Source organism: Perca flavescens, chromosome 20 (assembly GCF_004354835.1).
Source record: "Perca flavescens isolate YP-PL-M2 chromosome 20, PFLA_1.0, whole genome shotgun sequence".
Taxonomy (NCBI): domain Eukaryota; kingdom Metazoa; phylum Chordata; class Actinopteri; order Perciformes; family Percidae; genus Perca; species Perca flavescens.
In genome coordinates this window covers 27,244,731-27,251,053 of record NC_041350.1, presented here as the reverse complement: position 1 = coordinate 27,251,053, position 6,323 = coordinate 27,244,731, and the positions used below count along the sequence as shown (strand labels likewise).

Below are 6,323 nucleotides of genomic sequence, written 5' to 3'. Positions count from 1 at the left end.
CCTCGGACTCATCAACCTCCACGCTGGTCATCGGAAGCTCCACGGTAAGGGACCTCCACATTCCCCCTTTACCTAGCGGTCCCCCCAAGGTCTACTGCTTCCCCGGTGCCAAGGTCCGCGACATCCGGCACAAACTTCCCGGCATCCTCGCCCGCCACGCCGAGGTCGACAACATCATCGTGCACGTGGGCGCAAACGACATCGGAGAGAGACTCCAGGAAGATTTCACCACTCTCCTCTCCACCCCGATGGGCACAGGTAAGCGGATTGTCATCTCTGGGCCTCTACCTACCTACAGGAAGGGTGCGGAGAGATGGTCCAGACTGTTCCGGCTCCACACCTGGCTGGAACCACTCTGCACTTCCCTGAGCTATTCCCTGTGTCGACAACTTCAACTCGTTCCGGGAGATGCCCAACCTGCTGAAGCGTGACGGTCTCCACCCAAACCGACACGGAGCCAGGATGCTATCCGACAACATAACGACTACACTGACAGGCAAGTATTGACGTTATGTTGAAAATATCACAGATTCGTGTCCCCCAGGTATTGATCCTGATAGCACTATACAAGTGGATGATTCTGAAAATGTTTTCTGCAGGATAACAAGTAGTACTATTATTATTATTCCAGTAACGTGTAGTACTAGTGCTATTCCAGTAACATGTAGTACTAGTGCTATTCCAATTATAATCAACCATAGACCACACAAAGTGGTGAATAGAGGGGCAATACTTAACAACCTAATTGGAATTAAAACTACCACTGCAATGATAGAAAAGGATAGGAAAATTAGATGTGGATTAGTAAATGTCAGATCTCTGTCTTCTAAAGCAGTAGTAGTAAATGAATTGATATCTGATAATCAAATTGATTTATTCCGTCTTCCCAAAACACGGCCGGGCCATGAAGAATACGTTGGTCTAAATGAAGCAACTCCTCCCAGTCATATTAATACTCAAATTCCTAGAGGCTCAGGCCGAGGAGGGGGAGTTGCAGCCCTATTTGATTCAAGCCTGTTAATTAACCCTAAACCCAAACTAAATTATAACTCTTTTGAAAGTCTTGTTCTTAATCTTCAACATCCAACACGGAAATCAGTACAGCCAATTATATTTGTTGTTGTCTACCGAGCTCCAGGTCCGTATTCTGAATTTCTATCTGAATTCTCAGAATTTTTATCACGTGCAGTACTTAAATCAGACAAAGTACTTATTGTTGGTGATTTTAATATCCACGTGGACGTCGACAGCGATAACCTTACTACTGCTTTCAACTCCCTTCTAGATTCTATTGGCTTCAGTCAGAGCGCGCGTGAGGCCACGCACTGTTTTAACCACACCCTCAACCTCGTGCTGGCACATGGTATCAAAATTGAAGACGTATTAGTATTCCCGCAAAATCCTTTATTATCAGACCACTTCTTAATTACTTTCGAATTCTTCATACCCGATTATACGACATTAGATAAAAGCTTCTATACTAGATGCCTATCTGACAGCGCTATAGCTAAATTTAAGGAAGACATTCCAACAGCACTAAACTCATTACCTTGTTTTAATACAACAGAGGACCTTTACGTAAACTGTAGTCCCGCCTACGGACTACTTTAGACTCTGTTGCTCCACTCAAAAAAAAGAAGACGAAGCAAAGGAAACCATCACCTCGGTATAACTCCCAAACTCGTAAATTAAAGCAAAACTCGCGAAAACTTGAAAGTAAACGGCGCTCCCTCATAATGGAAGAGTCTCGTTTGGACTGGCAAGACAGTTTGAAAACCTATACATGAGTTTCTCGGCAACGTCATCACTGCTTGCGCACGCAACCGGGGGGCAGAAAGAAGACGTGTTTTGTGTAGATAGCTAGTAGAGGCATAGCGTAAGTCAAAATGCCAAGGAGTTGTTGCGTAGTTAATTGTACAAACGGAGCCAGTGATGGGTGCCTGATGTTTAACATACATAGGGGGAAGCATGCTTTTGCCAAAAACCGGCGGAGGTTATGGCTTCAAGCCATAAGAGGGGTTGATTGGGTTCATATGCAAGAGTCGGGCTCCCATTGTATCAATCAGAAAAGTTGCAGCTTGTGGTTGTTCAGCTCAGTGATATCTACCTGTCAGGGCTGTGGTACTCGAGTCCGGACCATAGACAATTAAAGGTCCGGACTCGAGACAAGTTTAGACAGCTAGCTAAAGCTACGCCGATGTTTTGCTAACGTTAGCGCAACAGTGTTAGCCTAGCCTACTAGGTAAATATTACGACCGCCTTCGGAGTTTACTATATCTGCGTTCACGTTGCCAACATAGGACCTGTGGCGTTGGTGCTCCTTTTGTACATAACTTTATGCTTCGCATCTCTGAGATGGGTGGGTTTTTGTTACGTTACATACAAAGCTAACTGGCTATAGTTAGCCTACATTAGCTAACGTTGCCGAGACAGTGGCAGTAGAGCTTCCGCGAGCTAACCAAGACAGCGTTATGACCCTCTCGCCCACAATCAACCTCTGCTGCTAAAAACAATCAAACTGCAGTGATGTTTTGTAACTAACATATTATTTTAAGGCATAAACCAACCATAAGGGTACACTCAGGAGTAACCCTGCTGCTAACACGGGCTATTACATTAGCCTAAAATGATAATTATAGCCATACATATATATCACAGTAACACTGCAAAATTAAAGACCGACAAACAGATCCAACTAAAATCATGTTTTATTGAGTCAGCAGTTATATACAAACAATAAGGAAAGCTTAAAGGAATACGCCACCGGAATGCATGTCGAAATTCTAGCAGCGATGTTTCCCCATCGGAATGAATGGCAAACAGAGCTATAGCTAGCTTCTCATAACGAGAGCTCTCCAGCTCACAACAAACGATTAAATTGTAATCGGTCAAAAACGTTAGCTTTGTAAGACCATAGAGTATGTGTTGTATAAATACCATGACGAAATTCAAAGTGTAAATATATGCAATGTATGTCGAAAGTCTAGCCGCGAGGTTTCCCCATTGGAATGAATGGCAAACGGAGCTATAGCTAGCTTCTCATAACAAGAGCTCTCCAGCTCCCAAAAAATTATTACATTTTAATGGGTCAAAAACGTTTGCTTTGTAAGACCATAGAGTATGTGTTATATAAATGCCATGACGAAATGAAGGGACTAAGACAATGTGCACTGAGACAAAAATGCGTGCGCATTATCGGACCAGCTCACCAATCTGGCTTTCTGCCCCCGGTACGCGCACGCACCCTGTAATGTTTGTAAACAGGAAACACGTCTATAGGACGGCCCTCAGACATGCCAGATCAGACTATTACTCATCATTAATAGAAGAAAACAAGAACAACCCAAGGTTTCTTTTCAGCACTGTAGCCAGGCTGACAGATAGTATAGTAGATACAATTCATCACCTTTTGCCCTCAACTTCTAACGGTTCACCTTTCAACGCAGGACTGCTAGAAAGAACGACTAGACCTGACATTTACCTTCAACAACTAACGGTAAAGGTATCTTCAGCAAAGCCATCTACCTGTCTCTTAGACCCCATCCCAACGAGATTACTCAAAGAAGCATTACCCGTGGTTAACACCTCTCTACTAGATACGATCAATACGTCTCTATTAATTAAGTAGCCGCGATAAGACCTCTTCTGAAAAAACCCACCCTCGATCCTGAGGTCTTAGCAAACTATAGACCTATATCTAACCTTCCCTTTCTCTCCAAGATCCTTGAGAAAGTAGCTGCTAATCAGTTATGTGGTTTTCTCCATAGCAACAGCTTATTTGAAGACTTTCAATCAGGATTTAGAAAACACCACAGCACAGAGACGGCACTGGTGAAAATTACTAACGACGTTCTAACCGCCGCAGACAAAGGACTCCTCTCCATACTTGTTTTATTAGATCTCAGTGCTGCATTTGACACTATTGACCATACAATCCCGTTACAGAGATTGGAACACTTAGTCGGAACTAGAAAATGCATTTCCTGCAGAAAATGCGTGGGAATGCCGAATAGCTGAATTGCTAAAGCTAACTGGATGAATAGCTCAAATCCGTAAGAAGAAGTTGAAGTAGTGAGAATAGTTGAACAAGTGGAAATTATTAAAAAGTTCAAAGTTGATGTTAAACTGAATTGTTGGCTATAAAAGTTGAAAAATGACAAAATATGTAGAACATTGTGAGGTCTTTAGCTGAAGCTGAAGAATAGTTGAAAAAGTGGAAATTGGTTCAATAAATATGAATTTCATTGAAAAGTTGAAGAACACCACTATTAAGATATAATATATAATAAAATAATTTCTTGAAATACATTTGTAGAAAAGCGGTAAGCTAAACTCTAAAACTGTCAAAAGTGGAAGTTTCAATAAATTGACTAAAAAGACTTATTTTCAGCCATATCCATTGCATAGAACAAACAAGAGAGAAAGAGAGGGATAGAGAGGAAAAGATAGATAGATAGAGAGAGAGGGGGAGGGAGAAGGAGGGATGGAGAGAGAAGGAGATGAGAGGGGGGAGAGAGAGGGGGATGAGAGAGAGAGAGAGAGAGGGAAAGACAAAGAGAGAGGAGGGAGAGACAAAGAGAGAGAGAGGGAAAGAGGGAGAGGGAAAGAGAGGCAAAGGGAAAGAAAGAGAGAGGGAAAGAGTGATAGAGAGAGAGAAAGGAAGAGAGGGGGAGATAGACAGGGAGGGAGAAGGAGGGATAGAGAGAGAAAGAGAGAGAGACAGATAGAGAGGGAGAGTGAGAGAGGCAGATGGAAAAAGAGAGATAGAGAGGGGGAGCGAGAGAAGACAGACAGACCAGAACAAGAGAATAGAAGAGAGAAGACAGACTAAAGTTCATATTCCTGCCTGTAGTATCTGGGTGTGTATCTGTTGTCATGGTAACGACTGGCCAGTGAATGTTTGTAGTAGTTGAAGTAGTGAGAGTAGTAGAAAAAGGGGAAATCGTTTTAAGAAGTATGAATTTCATTAAAAAGCTAAAAGTTGACGCTAAACTGAACTGTTGGCTTCAAAAGTTGAAAAATGGTCTGAGAGGGAGAGAAGGAAAGAGAGAGAGAGGGGGATAGAGAGAGAGAGGGAGAGAGAGATGGAAAGAGAGAGAGAGAGGGAAAGAAAGAGATGAAGAGAGGGGGGAAGAGAGGGAGGGAGAAGGAGGGATGAAGAGAGAAGGAGAGAGAGAGAGAGAGAAAAGAGAGAGAGAGACAGGGAGAGAGAAAGAGATGGAGAGAGAGAGAGAGGCAGAGGTAAAGAAAAAGAGAGACAGAGAGGGGGAAAGAGAGAGATGGAGGTAGGGAGAGAGACAGAGAGGGAGGGAGGGAGATAGAGAGGGAGTGAGGGAGACGGATAAAGACAGAGGGAGGAAAGAAGATAGGGGGAGGAAGGGAGACAGAGGGAGGAAGACAGAAGTAGGGTAGGAAACAGCGAGAGACGGAGAATGAGGGTGGAGGAGGGAGACAAAAACAAAAAAACAGAGGAGGGACGGAGAGAGAAAAGGAGGGAGGGAGGGAGACAGACAGAAGTGGAAGGCCAAATAGACTACTGTTCATATTACTGCCTGTAGTATCTGTATAGACTAGTGTTCATATTACTGCGTGTAGTATCCCGGTGTGTCTGCGAAAGTGTTGTCATGGTAACGAATGGCCAGTGGATATGTTTACAAACATGCTTTGATGTCTGTAATCAAGTTAACGAGCCTGTCACCTGCTGAAACTGTCAGCTGTGCTGTGCTTCAGCTATTCAGAGTCCCTGAGAGCGAGCTCTCAAACAAAGCCTCACAGCGGCAACACGATAACTGCTATCAGTCAAACGACGTCATCCTGAGCACCACAAGGCCTTTGTGAACGTATCGGTATAAAATTTATGTTGATAAACTTAAAAATGTGGGCATATCGGCGATTTAAAAAAGTGGTTCGCTGTGCGTTTCGCTGGGAATTGTGGAGAATTTTTAATACGGGAGCCAATGGAGGAAGATTTCAAACTCTAAGATGTATCAAAAAACTGAGCAGATTTGCTGAAACTAGACAAAAATACCTACGTTTTGATGATCACTAAACTTAAACAGCTTTTTCACAAAAACTGTAAAAGGTATCGAACTGAAAAGCCGTAGCCCGATAGCTGAATATTTTGCGAACATTTTAAAGTTTGTTTGGCGTCTGTAGGTGAAAGTATGAAGGAGCTGAAAATTTTGGGAGCGGAAGAAGATTTTAAGGAGTAGAAGCCCGCTCTCGTTGACTTCAATGTTAAAAAAAAGTGTTAAAAAGCTGAATATTTTAAAAAGTATAAATAGTAGAAAAAAAGTTGAAGAAGTCCCATCATTAGCTGAAAG

General features: G+C 42.9%; 1 protein-coding gene across 1 annotated transcript in view; it reads right to left on the bottom strand.

The window, feature by feature from the left end:
- The window catches only part of gfra4a (GDNF family receptor alpha 4a), a 385,676-nt gene that overhangs the window by 16,973 nt on the left and 362,380 nt on the right, over positions 1-6,323 (bottom strand). The window lies entirely within an intron of this gene.